We start from the raw sequence: 25,871 nt of genomic DNA on the forward strand, positions 1-25,871 counted from the left end.
GGTGGAATCATTCCCTGGAATATTGTGTACATAATTTAGAAGCAACAGAACCATATACCATTGAAATTTGAATAGATAATAACAGAATGCTGAGTGACGAAATTAAGAAACATTGTGCATACGTACACAAAACATTGTGGGGTTTGTTTGTTTTTTGAGACGGAGTCTCACTCTGTCGCCAGGCTGGAGTGCAGTGGCGCCATCTTGGCTCACCACAACCTCCGACTCCCTGGTTCAAGCGATTCTCCTGCCTCAGCCTCCTGAGTAGATGGGATTACAGGCATGTGCCACCACGTCCAGCTAATTTTTGTAGTTTTAGTAGAGATGTTGGCCAGGCTGGTCTAGATCTCCTGACCTCATGATCCGCCCTTCTCGGCCTCCCAAAGTGCTGGGATTACAAGTGTGAGCCACTGTGCCGGCCTAGAGGATTTTTTAAAGAGAATTTTGGTCCCATGAGCAAAATCCTTTTGTCTTTTGTTCTAAACACAGATATTCTAGAAGACTTTTTAAAGAGAATTTTGATCTCATGAGCAATCCGAAGAATGAAAATTTTAAAATTAATACTATAAGTTTTATCCCCTAGTTTGGCAAAAATTTGAAAGTTGAATAATATCTCTTGGTAAAGATATCAAGTAACGGACACTTTTGAAATGCTGCTAGGAGTATAAATTGGTAGAATCATGCTGGACAACTATTAATTGACCATTGCGTAAAGCAAATCCAACAGTTCCATTTTTAAGTACTTACATTAAATTCTTTTGCGTTTGCACAAGAGGACAAGTATGAGAATATTAGTCTCAGCATTGTTTGTCATGGTGCAGTAGGGGAATTGATAAAGAAAATCTCATGTGTTCGTTTGAAGGAATACTAAACATTGTAAAATAGAATTGAGATCTCAAACGCCAATGTTTAAATTAATAAAGCAAAATACAGAACCATATGTATCATATGCCAATTTTATAAAATTTTAAATGCTCATGTATAGTAACACTTTACATTATCTAATTGTACTTTTACAACTAAAAATATTGAAAATGATGGATTTTCCTGGGAAGAAAGGAAAGGGAAATGAGACAAAAAAATGTAAATTAAAAACGAGACATTGGCTACATCTACAACGCTTCATTTTGAAAGGAAAGAAAAAAAAGACTAGTGGAGAAGGTGACAATAGCTATCTGGAAAGATGGCAGCAGCAATTATGGCAAGTTTTGGAACCTTTCCATACCTCCTCATAAAAACCAGTTTTTATGTAACTATCTAGTTACATAGTTACCCTGTAACTATCTAGAATGGAATGGAAATTATAAAGGGGCTTCTGGGGTCTCAAGCAGTTCTATTTCTGGATCGAGGTGGTGTTTGACTTGTAATAATTTCAAAAATTGGTAATAGCAGCTGTGTATAGATAAGTAGAATACACGTACTTGTCATATTATTTGTGCTTTACTGTTGCATTGAAATTCCTCCAAAAATATAATAAAATATGTTGGTGGATCAACATCAAGATATTAGAAAGCTGGTATACATATTTTCCTCAAAGCCCAAAGTTATAAGCCATAAAACTCACTTATTCATTTCTCTAAGCCTAGATTCAACAATAGGGTCTGAGCTTCTTTGATTGCCATGTTCTGCTTGATCATAAATAATATACATAGGATACTATATTTAGAAATATTGCTTACTCAAAATTCTGGAAGTTCTCAGTAAATTTTATACTACATTAGGAATGTTTTATCATTCATGGATAAAATGGGCAGACAGATTATACTATGCAGAGATTTTTATAATAATAGTACACATTTTATGATAATCTATCCAAATATTCCATTTATGCCCCAATAATGATAATAAAACTTACACTGAATAAGTTCATTATTATTTATAGTTTAAAAATTATTTTTTTTACCCATTATTAGTTGATTTTCTCAACACATCTAAGCATTCAGATGCATTAACCCTATTTTTAATTTAATTTAATTTAATTTAATTTAATTTAATTAATCCATTTGAGATAGGTTCTTGCTCTGTCACCCAGGCTGGAGTGCAGTGGTGTGATCACAGTTCACTGCAGCCTCGATACGCCTGTGCTCAAGCAATCCTTCCACCTCAGCCTCCCAAGTAGCTGGGACTACAGGCACAAGCCACCATGCCCACCTAACTTAAAAAGGATTTTTAAAAGACAGGGTCTTGCTATGTTGCCCAGACTGAACTTCAACTCCTGGGGTCCAGTTACCCTCCGACCTGGGCCTCTGAAAGTGCTGGGATTTCAGACAAGAGCCACCATGCTGGGACAATACTAATTGATTTTTACTCTCTAACCTAAAAAGGTTAATTAACATGCCCAATATTACATGAAAATTCATGGAAGAAATAAAATTCCAACTTAAGTATTATTTTTCTTTAAGTCTGGTGTTTTGCCATTAATCTTAAAGTATTGATTTTTTTTTTCTGGATTTGCTGCCTAGTCCACTGTAACTGGCAACTGAACTCATGGGTTTAACCTCATTAACTTAATTTTCTAACTGTGTTAATTAACTTAGGACAAGCATGATTAGACATTGAATTTTACCTGAAAAACATAAGGGATCCTCAAAAATATTTTATTTTGCTTTCAAACTCATTAAAGAGCACTAAGCAACCAAAGTAGATATACTCAATAAGAGGAATGAAAAGCTTACTTTGTCATCTGCTAACAACCCTCACAAAGCCAAGCCCGAAGTAATTTCATAGACACAGATTTCCTTAGAAACCCTAGGGTTATAGGTTAGTTGCAATTAGGATATTAATAAGAACATTGACATAGGTAATAAAAATTCTATTTGGCCAAGGATAGAATGTTTGAGAGTTTCAGATCTCAGTACTTTGCCATGCAACCTATTGCCATGCAATATTAAGGTACTTAATATTGATCCACTGGCTCCAAACTTATGTAAAGGAGTTTGTAATATTGGTTTAATAACACAGCTATCCTTGTTGATTTTTTATTCTATGTCAGAAGTAAAAGCAAACGTGCTAAAAGAGAATATGGACATAAATTATGAAACCTCAGCCATGCAAGCCCTCCTAATTTTAATTGCCCTATTTAAAAAATATATCAATCAGCTAAAAACTATTTCTTGGGTGGCTACAAAACCTATTACTGAATTGTTTCTACAATGATTTATAAAGCAAACATCCTGAGTATCTATTGATTTCTCACAAGAAACTCTGGGAAACATATCAATTCAACAAATCAATTTAAAATATAGTTATTGATCTGCTAATAGTGCCAAACACTGGAATATCTTTTACATATACAAAAATAAGTGTAACTTGAGGCTTTTTGCCCTTAAAGAGGTATCAATCTAGGAAGAAGAAAATACCGATAATTAAATAATATAATGTAAGTACATTCCTATCTGTGATCATAAAAATTATAATCTTTCCTCTATATCTTCATGCAGCCCACAGTCCTAAAAGAATTCAAGCTCTCTAAAGACTCAGATGAGGAAATAATTAGTTCTACACTGTAGTAAGGGAAGTTAGAGAAAATGTTTTAGAAATTAAAATTTTTCATCTGACTCATTCTGAATTTCGTGTGAGCTTCCACAACTTAAAACCCTTCTGGCAACTGAAAATATTTGCTGTTTGTTAAGACAAATTATTTTATTCAGTTTTTCTTATCCATTGAATCACTTAGAGTTTTTAGATTGCAAGTAACAGAAATTCACTTAAATTAGACCACATAAAATACATTAACTAGAAGAAATGTGATGATCAAACATAAAGAAACCAGAAGGACAGATCTTAGAAGAGAAACCGAAAAGGTTCTGGAGAACTCCTCCAGGATCTACATCACAGAAAGTGATGAATAGTTTCTTCAAAATGCTGTTATCGGGAAAAAAACAAATGGAGTTCCAATCCTATGTTGAAAGGATGATATAAAGTATATATGCAAAATAGACATGCCATAAAGATATAATTTAACAAATTATTATGAAGCAAATACCATATAACAGCTGCTCAGATAAATGGAACATTTATCAGTGTTATGTAAGCCTTTAATGTGTCCTTTCCTAATTAGAATCCACTCATTTATGACTTAGTGAAAATAATTTTCTTGCTGCTCCTAAACTTATGTAAAGTTCAAAAACAAGCCAGCTATTGCCTATTCTTTCTCGCTATAATCAAAATCAAATTTTAGACAATAAATAAGAGAAGAAATGAATAGAGAGAGAGAGAGAATGCAGAGAGGAGGGAAGAAAAAGAGATTGACTCAGGTATTCAGGTTGACCAAGCTTGGAAAACATCCTCAGACTTGACTGACAATGCTAATGAATAGATCAACAGAGAAATATTACTTTAAGCAATACATGATGTCAATAACTGCAGAAATGTGAACTCATGCTAATCAGGAAAAATCGACAAAATATCTGCTGTATCCATGAATTTTCCATTAGAGCCACAACAGCAAAAGTTCATATATAGTAAAAGATTTTCAGACGTCAGGAAACTGTCCAATTTAGGACCGTATATCTTGACTCAATCAAAAATCAACATCTTGACTTTGACTTCTTCATGTTCTTTACATTGCAGAGTTCATTTAAGACGTCAATCAAATGCTTCCACTTCTAAGAAGCCAACTAAAGCCCTTGCAACTCTTCTCTAGACTAAAAGTTGATATTTATCAGTCAGTATTACATTCTCTTTATACTACCTTTTTTTTTTTTTTTTTTTTTGGACAATTTTGTTGCATTTTGTTTCCATGTGTAAGCACTGACAACTGCAAAGAGGCAGCATTTTCCACTTACTTTTCTGAAAAACCACATGGCTAGATTAACTTTCTGCCCACTCAGGACAGGATTGAATAAATCTTATCCACCACCCACCCCTCAGCAAAAGCTAAAAAGGGAGAGTTGTGGCAATCACTTAAAAAACAAATCAATGTGTAAGAATTCCCAGTTGGTCAGTAATCAGATTTGCTCTTTTTGCACTTGGAGGGCACTCCCTACCTCCTCACCCCTCCCAACCATCACCACCTCCTTCAAAGGAGACACACAGAAAGTGCCTTTCAAAAAGAAAACCTATTCTGTCCAGTGCCATAGGCTTAGATGTATCTACCAATTCCAGCCAAAGGGATGGCCATCTGTCAATTTAGAAAGGTTGAGAGCTGTGATGTCACTCCAGCATTATGGTCAGCTCCATGCCAGTACAACAGCCTCAAAGGTTAAAATACAGATAACACACAGGCACATACACATTTATGGATGTTAAATACCAGAACGTAAATCCACTTTAGAGATGTATCGAATGAGGAAAAGGGGTTGGTGGTAGGGCTGTATGTTTTGGGCACTGGTGCCTGTTGCACTCAGAATTAACACTGCTTAACTAACATCATGCTGGGGAAAAGAGGGAGATAGAGTGGAAAAGAGAGGAAGTAAATGTAACAAAGGAAAACAGCTTGCCTGAAATTATGTGATTTTTTTTTTCCTCTCTTGACTGAATAATGCATTTTGAATTGGAAAAACGTCTTTCCTTCACACTCTTCCAAATAATCAGAGGGAATATAAAAGCTGATTCAGAATACAAATAAAACCTGTTTCATCTCCCCCACACCTCCAAAAAAAATATTATTCATACCCCAAGCCCATAAATTACAAGGCAGGCAATTGATTTCCTAATTAGGAGGCAAACCATGTCCACCTAGAGGATGAGGCAGTTGTGCCAAGGGTCCCTTCTGAAAGCTCCAGCTCTGACCCTGCCCCTTTCAGACCTCAAAAGGTAAGCATCCATCTTCGGTGAAGTTTTAAGTCTCTCTGGAGTGCCTGCCAGCCAATGCCTCCTGGGCAGTGGGAGGTCAGGGCGCTCCTGGCTTTCCTATGCATTCCCTGCCAGGTGTCTAGACTGTTCCATCCACATACAGCATTAACTTCATTCAGTTGGTAGAAGTGGGCACCAACGGGAGACAGCACCTTCTGCATTAGTCATGCCAGACAGGCCACAGAGGGAATCCAGAGGCCAGAAAAGTGATTTTAAAAGGAAAAGAAAAGGCAGTCACCTAGTTTTTGAGAAAACTTAAATTCAATTTGTATCACCTGTTATAAGATTTCTACATTCCAGAATTTTGATAGTAATTTGTTAAAAGATGACATATTAGGTGGCACATTGTTATGTTAATAGGCTCTAATGAATCACATTTCTCAGTATTCACATTGTTGATGTTTCCCTCCCACATGTTCTTGGTTACGTGACTTACTTAGGAGAATGAGAAAAACATGTACACAGTGGGCCTTGTCCTCAAGAAGTATTGCTGCCACCATTCTAGACTTCCAGAGGATCAAAGACCACATGGAAAGGAAAGCAGCCATCACAAATGTCCCAGTCAAGCTGAGTTCGCAACAGACTATCTAGCTGAATGAATCTGCATGAGAGAGCCCAGGACAATATTGCGGGGCCACCCACCTAACTCAAGGAATTGCAAGAAATAATGTGTTTTTTTGTTGTTGTTGTTGCTTTAGGTCAGCAATAGATAATTGATCTGTAAAATGGTACCAGAATTGGATGGTTGCTAAAACACTCTCTAAAATTTGTGCTATTGGTTTTGAGACCGGGCAGTGAGTAGTCACTGGAGGAGTTGAGAGAAACCTGCTATTAGAGGCTAGAAATATGTTTTGTAGTATTGAAGCAATGACAAACTGTTCTCTACAGTCTTTGGAGATGTAGAATATGCCTAATGGTTCAGTAATGTGAATCTAGCTAAGGAGAATTCTAGGCAGAGTTAAAATGTCAATTTTCTTCTTTGACTGTATATGATAAAGAGAAAGAGGAGCTAAAAGGGGGATTTTACTTTGTAAGGGAATGTAAAGAATATGTAAAGAAGCTAAGAGTTGCTTGGTTGAAAAATCAAAACATTTCACATAATCTCCAGATGGCAAAGAATTTTCATAAAAAGAAATGCCTTTAAAATAATTATCAAATCAGTATTGTAACTGTAGGACCCTTTGTTAAGACCTCAAGACAATTGAAGGAGGTGCCTAGTAGACCCTTTTATCTAGAAAAAAAGACTCTTTAGAATCTTATAAGCTTTGTCCCACCGCAACCATACATGGAGTTTAAGGGAAAGAAAGAGGTCTGCCTTAAAAATAATTGTAAATGTGACTTTGGCGGGCATCAAGTGAACTCTACCTGACTTGCAGAAAGATTACAAAGTTTTTAAGAGAATTTATCAGTTTGTATTGAAAAAAATAGAGACAGTTTGAAAGGAAAAGAAGCCATTGTCTCCCTCAATTTACTGAGGGTTAGTAGACTGATAAAGCTACTCAGCTACAAATGTAGGTCATTTCTTATTTGGGGGGGAAAAAGAAAAAAGATATCTCATAGGCCAGAACTGAACTTTCAGGGATAAAAGCCAAGAATCACAGAAGACAATGCTTTAGAGAATGACTCCCAGCTTCCAGGAATAGAACTAGGCCCTAATCAAGGAACATTCTCTGCTTTCAGTGTGGCTTGTGCCTGTCTGGCATTTAGAGTTGCTATGATCCAATGATTGCCATGTTCTTCTCTTCTTTTCTTTTGTTGAATGGGAGTGTCTATTGCTGTCACTACTCCCTGATTCATTGTTTTGTGTTAAGTATGTGAGAGACAAATAACTTGTTTTTGTAAGTCATGAGGATTTATATCAAAAGAGCTCCACCCAAAATACCTCATCCATATCCAAACCTGATTCTGTTTATTAGATCATAAACTCCCTAACTGATGCTATGACTGGATGAAGCCATCGGTGTTTCAGAGGTGATGAGTGTGTTTTGTGTATGAAAAAGACATGAATCACTAGAGCCAGAAGCTGGACTGTGGAAGATTGCTACCAAAATGGAATCCAGTGAATCACACCTTCCTGTAACCACATGCTTGTGATATCTCCTCCCTCATGGAATTTGCTTTTGACAATGGAACATCAAGCATTTGCATATTGGGGCTTGCACTCTTGAAACACTGCTGCCCTATGTGAGGAAGCCTGGTCTAACCACCTGGAGGATGAAAGACCGCATTTGGAAAGACACAAAGCCATCTCAGTTTTCTCAGCTGAAGTTAGCTCCCAACCAATTTTTTAGATGGGTACAGCTGTTCAAGTAAGCCCAGGTAAATATAGCAAAAGAATTACCCAGTTACAAGTTAGGGACCAGTATCAAAGCTTTCTGGAGCCTTTATCATGCCTAACTAATGCTGAGAAATAGAAAACATTCAATTATTGCTGGCTAATTGGTTAACCCTTCCATATGATTGTTTTTCTTTTAGGGATACTTTAGTTTTCAATAATTTACACATCTATAAATAAATACCATACCAAAATAATCTTTAGAGAGTAGGAGTCCTGATACTTATTCTTAGCTCTCTGGTACCACCAAAATAGTTATTTAATTTTGAATATTAGTTTTTTACCTTCCACTTTTTAAGCATGTTATGATGTACAAGTAGAAGAGATTTGTTGAGAATTTTACAGCCTAAATCAAATTTCAAATCACTGACCCATACACATTCTTGTTTAACATTTGGGATTTAATTTAAAAGTCTGGATTTATCCTGAATAATGCTTTGATAGAACTAGGAGGGCAAGAAAAGGAGGATGAGAGAAGCTCATGTCAAAATGTCACAGATTCCTACTATTATTACCATGTTTCAGTAGTTTTTCTCAAATGAATGCTTCCAATTTGTTATATTTCTTTAATCAATTTCCAGAGATCAGAAATTGATGTTTTTGACAGTTTTGTCTAGTTTTATCATTGCATTATATGGAGGCAATTTGCTAAGCTCCTCACTGAGCCATTCTGAAAGTCCTATTTCCCCATTGCTTCTGTTTGAAGAATTCTTATTTATTATCTTCTTACTATTTTCCAGGTAATCTGTCAATAATAATGTATATAGATATATTTATATTACAGTGTACATTATTATTCACTACCAATTTCTTTCTTCTTCATCTTATTCTATCTTTAGGATTCTGTTCTGGTTCATTTTATTGGTTTGTTTATGTAATTATTCCTTAAGTATTTTCCTCAGATAACACGTATGAATTATATACTCTATATTCACAGTCCTAGTAACAAAAAGAACTTTGGCACACATGGGCATATTATTCACTAGGGAACTTTCACTTCTGTGGGTGATCTGAAATAGAGGCTATGAATCCCATGCTAATGAGCACATGAGCTTGTCCTGGGTTTCTTTTAAAAATCATGAGCAAGGAAAATGTTACCCCAAACCTGAAAAGAATCCTGGAAAACTCTGCTTACTGACCCTCAGACATATTAGGAAGCAAATCAAGTGATGTGTAAAGACATAATTCCTTTCAAGGGATCAGGACTTCAAGTCTACCAGCTTATGGGAAAAAACCTAAACTCATGTGTTGTGCATGAAGAAAAGCCTTGATCAATAAACTGACATAAGATTGACATAAAAACTGGACTAAAGCTGAATAAAAGGTTGTGGCTCAATTAAAAGTATGCCCATTTTAACCAGAGGGGAGAGTTTCATTATTCACAGCATTCAAAGACTCTTAAATGAAGAAAATGACCAAGGAAGATGAATTCATAAAATAATTATAAAACATATGAGAAAGCCTAATACCAACCATGTAGCCTTGGATTTTATAAAATAAACATTTGCATCCAAATGACTATAGCAAATAGAACAATCTGAAGGGGTATCAAAAATAAATACATTTCATGTCTACAACAATTATATGAAGATATTCACACAATAAAACAATAATAGAAAAATTTTGAAACAAGAAGAGCCAGATGTGAAAAGTATACAAAAAATGTTTAATATAAAATATAGTCATCAAAATAAAAATTGTTCAACATTGATCAAGTGTGGATGAAATATTCTAAAGAAAGAATCAATCAATGAAACAGTTCAAGAAATCTTTCAGACATAGAAAGATAAAATGGAAGAAAATGTGAAAAAAAAATCATGAAGAATATACATCACCATCCTGGATTTCTCTCTGAAACTCCAAACTTGTATATTCAACTGTCAGCTCATCTATTCATACTTGGATATCTAAGACATTTCAAACCAAGCATGGCTGAAACTGAACTCTTAATTCTCCCACCAAAAACTATTTTATTCACAGTCTTTCCCATCTCAGTTAATGCCAGCTCTATCCTTCCAGTTAATTAGGCCAGTTACCCTGGTGTAAGCTTGATGTCTCCTTATTTTCCTATGTTAAATTCAATGTATCATCAATTTGTCGACTCTAGTTTCAAAATATATTCAATATCTGACCACTTCTCACCATCTCCACTAGTACCTCCCCAGTCTGAGTCACTATCATCTTTCACCTGGATTATCTGTTGAAAGTTTCTTATCTGGTCTTCCTGTACTGCCCTTTCTGAACTGTAGTCTGTTCTCAACATAGAAGCTAAAGTGGTATCTTTGTAGTATAATATGACTTATATCTAGTCTGCACTTAAAACTTGATAATTTCATTTCATTAGAGTAAAAACCAAAGTCCTTCAAGTATCTACATAATCTGCCACCTGCACATATATTATCACCTATCTCCATCTCTTTGTCTCTCCCCTTCCCCATCACTCACTCTGCTCTAGATACAGTGGGATTCTTGCTGTTCTCTGATTATATCAGGCATGGTTTACCCTTGTGACTTCATCTTAAGCTGTTACTTCTTTCTAGAACATCCCTTCTCCAAATAGCCATGACTAATTTCCTCATCAAGTTAACTGCTCCAGAATCAACTTTCCAGTGAGGCCTATTTGACTATTCTATTTAAAATTCACCCTATTGCTAATCTCAAGCACAATGGCTAATAATTAAATATTTAATGTCAGCAACTATTATATTTTATATAAAACTTATTGATGAAATGGAATGATAGACAACAGCAACATGACAGAATATTAAATTGAAAAAGTTACTTTATTTCAATTAATTATGTGAGTTATTTAGGACACATATAACACTACATTCTATTGTTTGTAGAAGATTGAGGATAGCAAAAGGCTTTATGAACTTACTCTGGGTACAGAAACCTGAGCCAAACTGATTTAGATGCAGAATTCATGGAGGAGAGAAGGGAGTGAGGACAATGAGCCTGGTCATCCACGGGAGTTATAAACTCAAATGCCAGCAGGAACCAGGCTCACAACCTAAATGTGCATGCTAGCCTGTGGTAAAAAAGAAAGTATGTAACCAGTAAAGAAAATCAAACACATGACCTGTGAGTTACACTTCCTTGCGGAACATGATTCTTGACTTACTTCCATTAGAAAATGGTAGATCAACTGACCTACTGTTTCTTTGTTTCTGATGTAGTTTTATTATTTGGTAAGATAGTTTTGGAGAGGGAGAGCACTTAGATACCCTTTTAATACAAAAGAATTAGTGGTCCTGCTTCTGTGCTTAATGTTTTAACTGAAAGAGTCACTTTTAAATTTAGAGTCTACACTTGTGTTCTAAAAATAAACTGAATGCTTAGACTTAATCAGGCATTGCATTTGTGATTCCAAGTCTTTTTAGGCTTCAACTGTGATTTTGCTTATGTGCAACCCAGACCCTTTCAGGAAAAGATTCTTGGAAGTGACATAGAATTCTTGCCATATGGTTTGCACATGCATTTTCTGCATGCATGGTTAATTCAAGGGCATGAGAAAACATACGCAAATGCTATTGGGCATGGAAATTTAGACATTTCTTTGAAATGTTGACCTTTAAATGTTTACCACCTGTAGTAGACAGGATATGATAACATCTTCCAAAACTACAAATCTTCAATGTAAATATGACTGGAAATGATCATCCTCTAAAAAGAGAAAGAATTCTCATCCTCCGTTCACAAGAGGTTATCTCTACTAGACCACTTTGGAATGAGAGTATTTGTTCATCCCAATGTTGTTGTTGTTGTTTGATAGTTGACTTAAATCACCATTAGAAATAAAATGTCCATCATCCTACAACTATCAAAGATAAACTATAAACAGATAACAAAATATTCAAGATAAAGTTTTGTGCCACAAAGATTAAATAAATGCTGTTAATTCTTAGTTTTCTGCACTAAGGTTATGAACAATCAAAAAATACACATTATTCTGATTTTATAAATATAATGCTTTGTTACGCATTTAATCTGAAACAGCGCCATCTAAGGAAATCATCTAGCTGTGGAGATTAAAAAAATCTGTGACACTACAGCTATGAATTTAGGAATTATTATTTTAATTAAAATTAGCTGAGCCAGTTGGGATAAATCACTTTTTTCTCTGAGCCTCTGTTTATGCATCTGTGAAATTAGCTTAATAATGCCAACCTTAGAGGTTGTTATAAGTATCAAATGAGATAATGTAAATCAACAGGTTTTAAAATTATGAAGTATCATCTATTGTCTGGTTTAAAGTGGAGGTAGATCAACTCAGGGCTGAATCTTGATCCTTCCACTTCATGCGGTATGACCGTGAATAATTTATGCAGTAATTCTGGTGGTGGTGGGAGTGGGGTTGTTTCTACAGCATATTACAATCCTATCTCCCACTTCCCAGAGTGTTTTCTATTCTGTACACTAGATGATTGCTTAATGGTAACTAAGGAGTATGATGGACAATAGCACGCTGTTTAACCGAACTGGCAAATGTCTATGGTTAATCAGACTATCCATATGCCAATAATGATAACTAAAATTAGCTTATATTTTCTGAGGAGTTATTCTGTACAAAGATATACTACAAAGATATACTGAGATATACTATATCTCAGTAGTATACAATATAGATCATATGATTTTCACAATATTTTCACAACCCTTATGAAGTACATAACACTGTGACCTCCAATACATAATAAAACTGATGATCAGGCAGACTAGAAGACAACACAGAGTAAGCAGAACTAGTAGAACTAGAAATACAAGGAAGATTCTTTTTTCCCCTCACTTCTCAGTTCATAAAATTTGACTGTTCATATATATTGGCAATTGTCATAGCAAAAAAAAAATGATTCAGTATATTTTCTTACCATGTGAGATGAGTGTGATGACTGCTACACTACAGAACCCCTCTATATTTGTTTACTATGGCCATAATAAATGCTCAGTGACTTTGGCAATATGTGAAGCATGTGTATGTATCTCTTCTGCTGTGTGTGTGTGTGTGTGTGTGTGCGCGTTTAGTATTTAATTTTAGAATCCACTCTTTACTAAAACTACTAACAAAATTTATATGAAATAAAATTTTTCAGCACTATGATGTATGGATGGTGGGCTCTACAATATGAATGGAGACCAGAGAAATAGAGAATAGGCTCAATGCTTATGAGGGAAAAAATTTAAAGTCAGAAGGATATGGTAAGTGATGGCAAGAACCTGACAGCTGACTCACTACTGTAGACATCAAGAATGGATCATAATGCTCTTACCTTGATTCCATACACGACTATAGTATCATTCTGTTTTTGTTTTGTTTTCTTTTTGAGACAGAGTCTCACTCTGTTGCCCAGGCTGGAGTGCAATGGCACGATCTCGGCTCACTGTAATCTCTGCCTCCTGGCTTCAAGCGATTCTTCTGCCTCAGCCTTCCTAGTAGCTGGGACTACAGGCACCTGCCAGCATGCCCAGCTAACTTTTTGTATTTTTAGTAGAGACAGGGCTTCACCATGTTAGCCAGGATGGTCTGGATCTCCTGACCTCGTGATTTCACCCGCCTCGACCTCTCAAAGTGCTGGGATTAGGGGCGTGCGCCACCGCGCCAAGTCAACTATGGTATCATTCTTAACACAGTGTTGTTGCATAAAATGAAAATGTATTTGTCATCCATAGCCTAGACCAGTAATTCTAAACTGTAATTGTGCATTAGAGTCACTGGCGAATTTCTGACTAATACCAATGCCCTGGCGTTGCCAGCAATTCTGATTCATTTGGTCTGAGTGAAATCAAGGAATCTATAACATTTTTTAAAGTTTGCAGGTGTTCTAATATGCAATCAAATTAAGAAACACTGACTAAGGTTGTAGATAGATGCAGGTAAAAGGACAGCAAAGATAGACAAAGAATGAATTGACACAGACCTTTCAGAAAAGTGGACTATTAAAAAATGATTAACCATGAAATTCGAACTCTACATATTTTCAAATTTGAGTATGAAGCATCTCCAAAGAATTGAATGGTATTTAAAATATTTAATGTGCTTAATGGAGAATATGAAGTGGAACCAAAGGCAAGTCTGTCTTTCTAGCAAACATTTAGCAATCTGCTAAAGGGACTGGTGGAGAATTTAGGAGAGGCGAGAATAAAGGTGGGGTGAGGCCTGCAAGCCAGAGAGACAAAGAGGCCGATGTCAGAGCCAGATTTTAGCTACAAAATACGCATTCTTTTCTTTTCAGCTCATATTCACTTCCTATAAATGGTGACTACTTTTTAAAAAAAATTTATGTTTTATGTTCTACAAAATTCTTCTTAATAGTGACAATCATTTTAGCCAATGTAAAATACAGCAGAATTTTGGGCTAACTTCTTATTTAACATTTTTTCCTTGAAGAGTAGCAACAGAAATAGATAGGACATGTAGTACATATTTACGCACTGTGATCTGAAACAAGCAACACTTAATATTCCATTCTTATCCTTAATCTACTAAAAGTAAAATTATTAGGCTAGACATTTGTACCAGTGACAAATTACAAGAGAATCTTCAGGACACTCAATGGTCTTTTGCAGAAACTATAGTCAAACTGCCAGCTTCCACTGACATTCTCCAACAATTTGGCCTTTAAAGCCTTGGCGTTACAAATCAGTAGGTTTCATCTCAAACATCTGTGGACATTTAAGTTCACTGGAAAATTGGCAAAATTATGCTAAGGAATAAAAGACACTTAATGGTGATATCAGTCATCCATCATCTCTCACAATCATTCATTCCAGCAAAGCAACAGATTTAGAAAATTAGCGTTGGGCTCACTCTCTCGTCTCCTCATTCCTGCCAGACTCACCTTTCCTCTCTTGCTCTCAAGTGCCATACAAGGTGTTTTCACGGCATAAATTGCTCACATGAACACTTATCACAACTGATTGATGGTGAATGCGAAGCATTAAAAGATGCCTCCAAGTGACCCCTCATCAAACATGCCCCAATGCTGCCGTAAACCAAACTGAGAATGTGCGAGTAAAACAAGTTATATCAGGCAAATAGGAAAAAAAGGAAATGGAGAAGACTTAAGAGAGAAAATTATTTAACTTTACTTGATTTGCCTTACTTTACACTGACAGTAAATCCAGCATTGTACTACTAAACATGCAGGGTTTATGCCAACCCCTTTTCTCTAAATGAAGTAAATGAAAAAAAAAAATCATCCTGTGAAAAATCTCATGGATTAAATAAATGGACAGTGAATAAGCAATAGTAAAAGTCTGAATCTGTAGATTATTTTACTTTTGCTTTTGAAACCGTCTATTTAAGACCAACAGCTCTCAAAGAGTGATCTGAGACTACTGTGAGCTCCTAGGACTTTTCAGCGAGTGCACAAGGTCAAAATGATATTCATAGTAATACTAAGGTATTATTTCTCCATATCACTCTCATTCTGTCATAAACATATTTTAGATTTTTCCAGAGACTACACAATGTATCCAAAATAATCTGAAAATGCTACTTAAATAGTTCTCCCACTTTTAATTGCATATTTATGTAAGGATGGATTTTCTTGATAGACTTTAACCTCAACAATAAATTGCAGCAGATGGAGGCAAAAGCATAATACTGTACTTACTTTATATTAGGCCAGATGGTTAAAAAATTGCAAACCTGTAATGCAGTGACACTATCCTTGAAATGTTAAAATTTTAATGTTTTAATTAAAATGTTAATTATATCAACAAATATTGGACTTATTATTGTTTTACTCAAATGATTATTAAATTATATGTTTAGGCTGGGCACGGTGGCTCACATCTGTAATCCCTGCACTTTGGGAGGCCGAGGCGGGTGGATTGCCTGAGGTCAGGAGTTCAAGACCAGTCTGGCCAACATGGTGAAATCCCATCTCTACTAAAAACACAAAAATTAGCGTGCATGGGGGCACACACCTATAGTCCCAGCTACTCAGGAGGCTGAGGCAGGAGAATCACTTGAACCCAGGAGGCGGAGGTTGCAGTAAGCAGAGATCATGCCACTGTACTCCAGCCTAGGCAATAGGGCGAGATTCCATCTCAAAAAAGAAATGTATATATATGTTTAAAATGTCTCAATTTTAATTTTTAATTCAGCAAATATAAATTGATATAATCCAAGATATATCAATATAATAAATATAATCAATAAAACAATATAATCTTGTTTATATTCATATAAACAAGAGCTTTTTGAGGCTCTCAAAATAATTTTTAAGGTGTTTTCAGAAAAAAGGTTTGAAATTTTCTGTTTTAGACTATTCTTATCATCAATTCATCTTATTACATTTTGCATCATTTCTGATTAGTTTTTCTTAAAAAGATAATTGTGCACCTAGCACCTGTATCTTGGTTTCTTATACCACTAATCAATTAAAAGAACCAGGATTTGTTGGAGAAATGGTTGGTTCTAGGACTCGTGCAGGAAATATACAAGATAAACTACGAGCATCTTGTAGCGCTAGAAAGTAAGGAAGTGCTAAAACAAACAAACAGCAAAGGAAAAAAAAAATCCCAAAGCAATCCAATAAATGTGGTATGTCAAAAAGATACCAGAGTCAACTGAAAGAGTCTCCAATGGTGAAAGCTGGAACAATTTGAGCAACAAAGTAAAAAAAAAAAAAAAAAAAAGTATTAGATTGTGACCAAAGGTATAAAACAAATATCCATGATTCTGCACTGGTATAAATAAATACTTGACTAAATAAATGGAGGAGAAAAGACAATTTCCCGTGTGGAATTCAAGTAGTTTATTTAGATATCCTTCAAGGAGCTAGAACATAACTCCCCACACCTTAGGTGAGGTTTCTTCCTGAGAGTTTGGAAAGGCACTTGGGGGAAAAGAACAACTTTACATCTGGAGAAACCCGCCTAAGACTACCTCAGACAATTGATCAATGTTAACATCAATAACAAGTCATGTTCATAGTCTGTATCCGTTATAAGATGTGATGAAAATGGCATTTTACCTTTGTCATCTTCCTCCTAAAAACCCATAACCCCAGATTAATCATAAGAAAAACATCAGACAGATTTCAGAAAAGGGACATTCTATAAGACATCTAACTAGTACTCTTCAAACTATCAAGGTCATCAAAAACAAAGAAAGTCTGAGAAACTGTCACTGCCAAGAGGAGCCTAAGGAGACATGACAACTGTAATATGGTGTTGTGGATGAGATCTCGGAACAAAAATAGAACACTAGGCAAAGAAAAAGGAAATCTGAACAAAATATAGCTTTAGTTAACAATAAAATATCCATATTGGTTCATTAGTTATGACAAATGTATCATATTAATGTGTTAATAATAGGGGAAATGGGGGGCAGGGTTTATGGGAACTCTACTATATGCTGATTTTGTCTTTTAAATCTAAAACTATGTGAAAAAATTGTTTATTTTAAAAAAATTAATTATAAATATATTACATTTTGTATATATTCTAAGGTGGTAAACAGAAGAAGGGAAATAATAATTAAGGGATTCTACATCACTATTTCTCAAAATGTTGTCCTAGGAATACCTGCATGAGAATCTTCTGAAGGAGCACAACAAATCAGATTTCTAGAACATCTCCTGTCAAGTCCTACAGAAATAAAACTGTGGGAAGGACAGTCCAGGAATCATCATTTGAACACGTTTGAATTCCATTGGTTAATGAACTATTCTACCTTAGTCTTAAAAATTGTTTTAGCATCTTTATTTACTTCAATAAAAGCAGCAAAAATAATCTGACCAAATAACAAAGAGACAGTAGGTCAAACAAGTAAAAGCCTTCCCAAATAAATTTAATAAATAAATTAGGCTTTATACAGTTTAGTTATTTGTAATCAGATCAATCATGATTATTTTCAATAATGTGCCCCAGAGATTGTCAAAATAAATCTCTCAATACTAACTCAGTAGATAACTGATGCTTGTGTAAGAGCAGCAGAAAGTTACTCATTACTCATGTACCTGAATAGAATATCACCCTAAAGTGAGTTATGTTCATCTTAACATGCCTAAGAATACTCAGTGAATTAGTGTTAATTTCACCTAAATTTGATTCAACTTGAAATATATAATGTGAGTAGAGAGCTGCTTCATCAAACTTTTAAGAGTCAAGTTAATTTGCCTTCAGCACAGTAGTTGCTTCCTTCTGAAATAAATAAAAATTTAAGAGTAAATAAGGTTTCACTGTGATGAAATGATCAAGGGAAGAAAGGCATTACCAGAGTGACTGAGGGAGATAATCAACAGAGAGCCTGAACCTTTCCTTCCACATCATTCATAGTTATCCTTAGAATTTCAAATAGTATCGATTCTTCCATAGAGTGTTCCCCAAGAAAAGTAATATGTTTATAAAGCAACACCAAGATTGTTTTTCTGGTGCAATTTGACTCATAGAAATGAGATACAAGAAGTTGTGTTTTTATTTTCTACTATTTGCTCATCCTTGAGGATCTTGAAACCACAAAAGGGGAGAAAGATAAATAAGTTATTTCATTGTCCTTTTTATGCTTCCTATAAAATTATGTTTATTTCTCCTTTTACAGAAATGAAAATAAAGTCTTAAATACCTAATTTTGAGAAAAGTTTAATGCAATTGTGAGAAGACTAAAATGGCTGAAAATCTCACACAGAGTTTCAGTTACAATTGTATAACATCTGAACTTTGATATCTGGAATTCTGATGGATACTAAATAGGAGGAAATGATGTTGAAACTACTATAGCTGCCAAGAATTATGAGGACTTCCATCACCATCCACAATGAAAAGGGGCACCATAAGGGGTGTGTGTGTGTGTGTGTGTGTGTGTGTCTGTGTGTGTGTGAAAATTATAGCTTTATAACTGTTAGATATTTTAAATATTTAGAACTATGTATTACAAGAGTTAAAAACACCAATGACATATACAAAATAAGACATATATTAAAATATACATGGTCAATGCCAATCTCATTCTACTACACAAGATATTCATGAAATTTTGCTTTTTTAATAACTAAGTTTAATTTATATTCTAATCACTATCTGGCAGTAACTTAATCACAGTCATTTTGGTGTCTCTTTCCATATTTTCCCTGAGTTAGCAGCTACATTCTTTGGGACGTATTTAGTGACAGATTATGGAGGATATAGATAGGAATCTGGGCATTTTAAAATTCATCTCTGTAATATTACCTAGCAATCAGCTAGTATGTTTGTGTTCCCAGGTAGTCTTCTGTCTTGGCTTCATGCACATCCACCTTGTCTTGAAAATGAAGCATTTGCAGCTTCACTGACTCTCTGTGCCATGGCCACACTGTTCTCTGCCACACAGAAAAGTATTTCTGCTGCTCCCCGAGCACTGCAGTGAACATGGAGATTCTGGAGGAATGCTGCAGGCCCATTTTCCTAGATATCCCACACATACATTTTTTTTATGTATTATATGCTGGGGTGTGGAGAAATTGAGAAGCCTTTTATTTCCTAAGATCTCCCTGAAAAAGAAAGCACAAGATCACTCCACTCTCGTAGTTCACCAAGACCATTTGGAGTGGAGGATATTTTACCACTCCTGGACTAGGTAATTAACAGTGGAGAATAGAAGAAAAGAATAAGAGCTCTTTTTCCCTCCTTTCTTTTCCCCATTACTCCTCAATCTGGAATATTCTTTGTATTGTCAGTGAGGCAAGGGAAGAGCCTGGCTCTTATTTACCTTGTATTTTTCTAAATATTTTGCATTATATTTGGACCATGATGTTTGTAACTCACTTTTTAAAAAAATTGATTGATTGTCTGTTTTCTGCTGTAGCAAAACTGACTTGATCCATTGGATGCCTTGTGGTCTAACTGCTGGAAATGAGGGCAGATCAACTTGGACACACTAGAGGAGAGAGAGGAATGCATAATTTACTATTAGAAATATCATTCTGCTAAATGTGGGTATATCACAGGAAATATTCGTCCATCCTTCCATACTTGTGGTTCTTACTAGAAACGTAGCTGATATTCTTGGAAATGTTATAAAATTGAGAGGAAATATTATCAGAGTAGAAAGTTTTCACACAAATACAGATTATCTTTCCATTCAGGCCAGCTTAGTTATACAACACAAGTATACTCATGCTGGGTAAAGCTGAATTGACTGAACATGCACCACTACAAAAATATAAACTGGAATGAAGACATCAGCTTATGTCTTTTATTTATCAGCTAATATTATCTTGAAAAATATGAAAGAACAACTCACAGATGTTCTATGTATACTAAAAAAATTTTAGGATGGGTGAAGAATCAGTGTAAGGAAACATTTACATGTATATTTTCATTATAAATACTTGAAATTTAAATCTTAGTCTTAAAAAAATGCACCTTTCTTTACTAAGAAGCCAGAGAATATTCCTTCCTATCTCTGATGTTATTTCCAATTTTGAATGACACACATTATTATCTTCAAGGAAGAAATACAACAAAGCAAGTGATTTTAAGTTATTTGTGGTCAGTTGCTGTAATTTGTATTTTATGCATACCCAGAAAGGGTATCCACAATCAGCACTCAACCTGTGTGAAATGGAGCCAAGAATACAGAGACATGATGAAAAAGGAAGAGAACCCATGTGTTGTTTGAAATTAATCAGAAATTTACAAAAGCACTAAGAACACTCTTTAGATGGGTATAACATCCTATACTATTCTAGTTCAAACATGAGAAGTCTCAAGCTCCATCAAACTTATAAGAATCATCTATCTCTAACTCTATTCAGCAAAGAAGAGCAATAAATTGAGGACACTTCTCACCTGGAAGTGTCAAGAGAAGTCAAAATCAGAATAAACAGAGGTGTGTAGAGATGAAAAACTCTTGGAAAACACTCAGACAAATCCAAATGACAAAACAAACAAGCGAACAAAACTTATATTCCAGAACACTGTCTCAAACAAGACTGATATCTTTTTTGTGCAACTAATGTTTATTTGAAAATACAAAGCAGCAATTTATTTTCATCAAAGTATTTATCCTCTCATGTATAGCTTTGCATGTATAAATCTATTGTTTTACAACCTGACAGCTATCAGTGATTCTCAATGGATGTGTGTATCTGTGTGTGTGCATGTTTGTGAGCATTCACACAGCAAGTTTTTGTGACTCTAGGAATTCTCCGTGCATCTCTCCTACCTAATTCTGGCCCACCAGGTTGTTCAGTAAGGTGTTTTTTGTTTGTTTGTTTGTTTTTCTGTGTTTTTTGTTTTGTTTTGTTTTGCTTTGATTATGGGCCAAAATGGTAATTATTTAAGAAATGAAACATTATGATTCATATATAGTAAATTAACCAGTATGAAAAATAAAAAAAAGTTTAAGTATCCAAAGCTTTACTTTTTTTAAGAAAAACCCAACTCTAAATTGTACGTAAGACAAAAATTAGTCACATTTTTTCTCCTCATCAAAGAGGATAATAGATTAGGCTCAATGTGTATACGTGAAACATTGTTACACAAACTCTATAATACCACATTACCCTTTGTAAGCATTAAAGGGAATTTTCCACTGATCATCACTCATGAGTTAATGATATTCTGCATGCTACAGCTATTAAATTGCATTTTAGGTAGCCTGTACCAGAGAGGTCCAACTTGTTCACTCTTCACATCCAACCCCCTCAACTAATTGGCCCACTGAGAAAACACTTCTTTTAACCCTTATCTTTTTTTTCCATTCCCTGCATAATGCTAATGGATATAAATCTGCCTGACAGCAGTTCTGTAAAAGTATACAACTTGTCCCTAAACTGTACAGCCTTTTATTGGTTGTCTACCTTTGTGCCAGAATGACACAAATTGCCTTCTGACAAAAGCAGGATCAATTAAACTGATAACAGTAGACTTATTATGTGAGAACGGTGAGAGGTACCTTCACCATAATGCCAGAGTTCATTATACACATCCTGTGACTCCACAAAGGAACAGAGACACATATCCCCTATTAAAAGCACTTGCTGTTAGTAGCTGGCTATGTAGAGAAAGGACTTAGGGGAATGCACCATATATTCTCTTTGAAAGCAAAAGTGCTGATACCTCACTGAACTGAGGCCAATGAAAGCAGCCTGAGTAAGGACAGACAGAAGGCAGAGCAATACAGACTCCAGAGAGACAGTCAAAACACTTTCTGTCATATAAGCAGCTCTGGAATCTGTAAAATACGTTTTAATTGTACAGAAAAAGTATATATTACTTTTATCAGGGCTGTTTCTTAATATACTGAATTTTGAAATTGAGCAAAGATCCATTAGCTGTCACTGATGAGAAAATGCGAAAGATTCCCAGCCTTTATTCACTATTAAAGCAAAACTAAAAAATCAACTTTTATTAGAAAACCTGTGAATGTGATTTGATCTGTCACTATATCTACACCTTGGTTATTGAGAATATTTGTTTCATACATTTTTAAAATTATACAAATTGAGACATGACTCCGTATGACCCTAAATGAAAGGGAGATTGATTTACTATGTGGAAACAAAATGCCTAAAATATTGTAAAATTTATTATTTGAAAACAGCTTTGGCATTCCCAGTTAACTTTCTTTGCAGAACTTCTCAAGCCTGTCATAAATGTCCATTCCCTGAAATCTCATGTTTGTCTGTTTATAGGGTCTGGCTCTGAGTCCCCACTCAAATCTCATCTTGAATTGTAGCTCCCATGTGAGGGATCCAGTAGGAGATAAGTGAATCATGGGGGCAGTTTCACCCATACTGTTGTCATGGTAGTGAATAAGTCTCGTGAGATCTGATGGTATTATAAGGGAATAATACTCGTCTCTCATTCTCTCTTGCCTGCAGACATGTAAGATGCGCCTTTCACCTTCCACCATGATTGTGAGGCCTCCTCAGCCATGAGTTCATTAAACCTCTTTTTCTTTATAAATTACCCAGTCTCAGGTATTGTTTATCAGCAGAGTGAAAATGGACTAATAAATCTACTTACCAACACATTTTCATTTTTTCTGTCTAGTACAGGTTGAAAGAGCTACTCCTCCTGTAAATGTGAGAACTATAAACAAAATTGTCATTTTGAATCACATGATCAATAAAATCACAATGTTTGCTAATTAGCTTTCATATTTTATAACTGATAATAATATTTTGTTAAAAAAATTCAATATAACTGATTTGAAACTGTTTTTACATCCTAGAAATGAGAACTTTTCTAAAGAAAATAAATTGCAGTTGAATATCCAGTCAAGAGTAAAAATCAGAAATGATAACCAATCTTTCTCACACAAGACTTTATCCATAAAATTATTGACTATTTCCATAAAAATTATAACTTTGATAATTAAGCCTAGTAGTAGATTAATAGTTGAAAAAGATCTAATCATAATACTTTAACATATGATAATTCTCTTGGTCAATTCAAGAGGCCTAATTTGAGACTATCTGCTATGAAAACTACATTTAGAAGTGCTTTCAAGTCTTCAGTTTCCTGCCCAGAAAATTTCTGTTAAGAATGTTGATGTATAAAGTGGGAGAAGGACTAACATCCACTTGCATGGCTGTGCCATATACTATACTAGTCCCTGAGTTCTTATTTCCTAAAAATGTACAGCACAAATCCAAGAGAAAAGTATATTGGTTTGAACAAAGCAGGAACTAAAATAAGTAGTATATCTGGGAGGTGATATCAGCAAGCACTGAGATAGCAGGAAAGTCAAGGAAAGAGGAAGCCATAGAAGTTTTAAAATGGATTTGATCCTGCCCTAGTTGGATCTTGGGAGTCCTCTTAGAGTCTGAGGGGATGTGCCTATGAATTCTGCACAAAGTAATATTTCATGGGATCTAATAGTAGTTCTGATGTTTAAAGAGAAACTCAAAATGGTTGATTGCCTTCTCAGAGTAGACATTGACTGCTCCCTACTCATACTTTACCTTAATGAGCTAACTACTTCTCATCTCTATTATTCCTTCTCTTCCTAACGGCCTATTTAGAGGCCTTGGATTTGAGTCTTATTCAACTAGCTGACATATGATATAGAGTACTGGACACTGCTTTCATTCTTAGGTCATTCTGAGCAACACTAGATCATTAACCAGTCAATAGATAATTGGATTTAAGTCACTCTATCCTCTGTTCAAGGTGGTGAAGATATAGGGTGCAGATTATATCAATTCTTTCATTAGGAATGTATCATAAAGCATTTGAGTATAAAACAGGTATTATGAGGTTTCCCAGGACAGGACTTTTTAACTGGCAAACACCTGGCTTGGCTATTCTAATCACGGAAGTTGATGACATTTCTTCCACATATAATCCGTGACAAATGACGCGTGCACAGTCCCTCATTCTCTGAATGCGTTTCACAACTCCTGATACAGTGCCTCATATTCTATACTCAGAAGCCACTCCATAAATATTATGGACTGACTCTTAAAATTCTAAGAAAATGATAGTATTGTACAAAGCAGGCAAATACCAGGTATGAGTGCCTACCCAAGTGAGTCAGTTGATTCAGCAGGTCATAACTTATACTGCTGGCTTATATCACCATTCCAGTACAGAATATTATCAATCTAAATTGAAAATCCTACCCTTGTCAGCAGCAACTAGTCTCCTGACAGGACATGCCTGTGTATTTATGAAGTGCTAAGGACAAGTAATGAAAATCCTTTAGCGACAAAAGAACAATGTGGAATAGATACCCCAAACCCAAATATAGTTTCAGTTCTTCAAGTCACTTCAACATATCACTATATTGAACAAAATATTTAAGACCCCAGGCAAGAGTGATTCGGAATCCAATTTAGAAAAAAGAAATTGTTACTAGTAAAACTCTCCCAGGCTACCAAGGTTCTTATTGGTTTTCATTGCAAATCTTGTCTAAGAGCTTTAGGAAGAAAACAAAACTTTCAGTGTCTCTAACTCTCCCTTAATCTTAGTCCTAAAGGTCCATTGATTGTTGTAAATACTGAAGAGATGAATAAGTGATTATTAGAAGGGAGGAGGATGGAAGGAAAAAAAAGAGAAATGGAGGGAGGGAGGGAGAAATGGAAGGAGGGAGAAAGAAAGGGAGGGAGAGAGAGAGAAAGGGAGCGAGGGAGGGAGGGAGGAAACAAGGAATGAAGGAATGAAGGAAGGAAGGAAGGAAGGAGGGAAGGAAGGAAGGAGGGAAGGAAGGAAGGAGGGAAGGTTATGTGTAAAGATTTTTAAAGATATTTCACTCATACTAACTTATTCTCAAAGCTTTTTAAGGGAGAATAGAGAGTTACTCTGAGAGTCCTTTCAAAGGAACTAGATGACATGTTTAAACAATACAGTTACTAAATGATGGAATCAAGTCTACACTAGAATTTTTTGCCTATTGCTTATCATTACACTAAAAGGCACTCTGTGATTCTGTAGGTAACATCTACTTTTGTGATGTAATTTCAATATCCATTACTTGAGCCCAGATCATTTCTGCAACCATAAGTCATATACATTAAGCTGCCGGCTCAAGTCTTCCTTCTATATGTCCAGTAAACAGGTCAAACCCACAAAGTTCCCCACATAACTCTCTGTCTTTTGATTAAACTTTACCTGCTCCTGCCTGTTCGCCAATAAATTATTCCTTTTTTAAAATTTTTAGTTTTTTAGGTACATGGTGAGGGTATATATTTATGGGGTACATGAGATGTTTTCATACAGACATGGAATGTGTAATAATCAAATCTTGGATGAGGGGGCATCCATCCCCTCAAACATTTATCCTTTGTTTTACAAACACTCC

Source organism: Mandrillus leucophaeus, unplaced genomic scaffold (genome assembly GCF_000951045.1).
Source record: "Mandrillus leucophaeus isolate KB7577 unplaced genomic scaffold, Mleu.le_1.0 Scaffold821, whole genome shotgun sequence".
NCBI classification, from domain to species: domain Eukaryota; kingdom Metazoa; phylum Chordata; class Mammalia; order Primates; family Cercopithecidae; genus Mandrillus; species Mandrillus leucophaeus.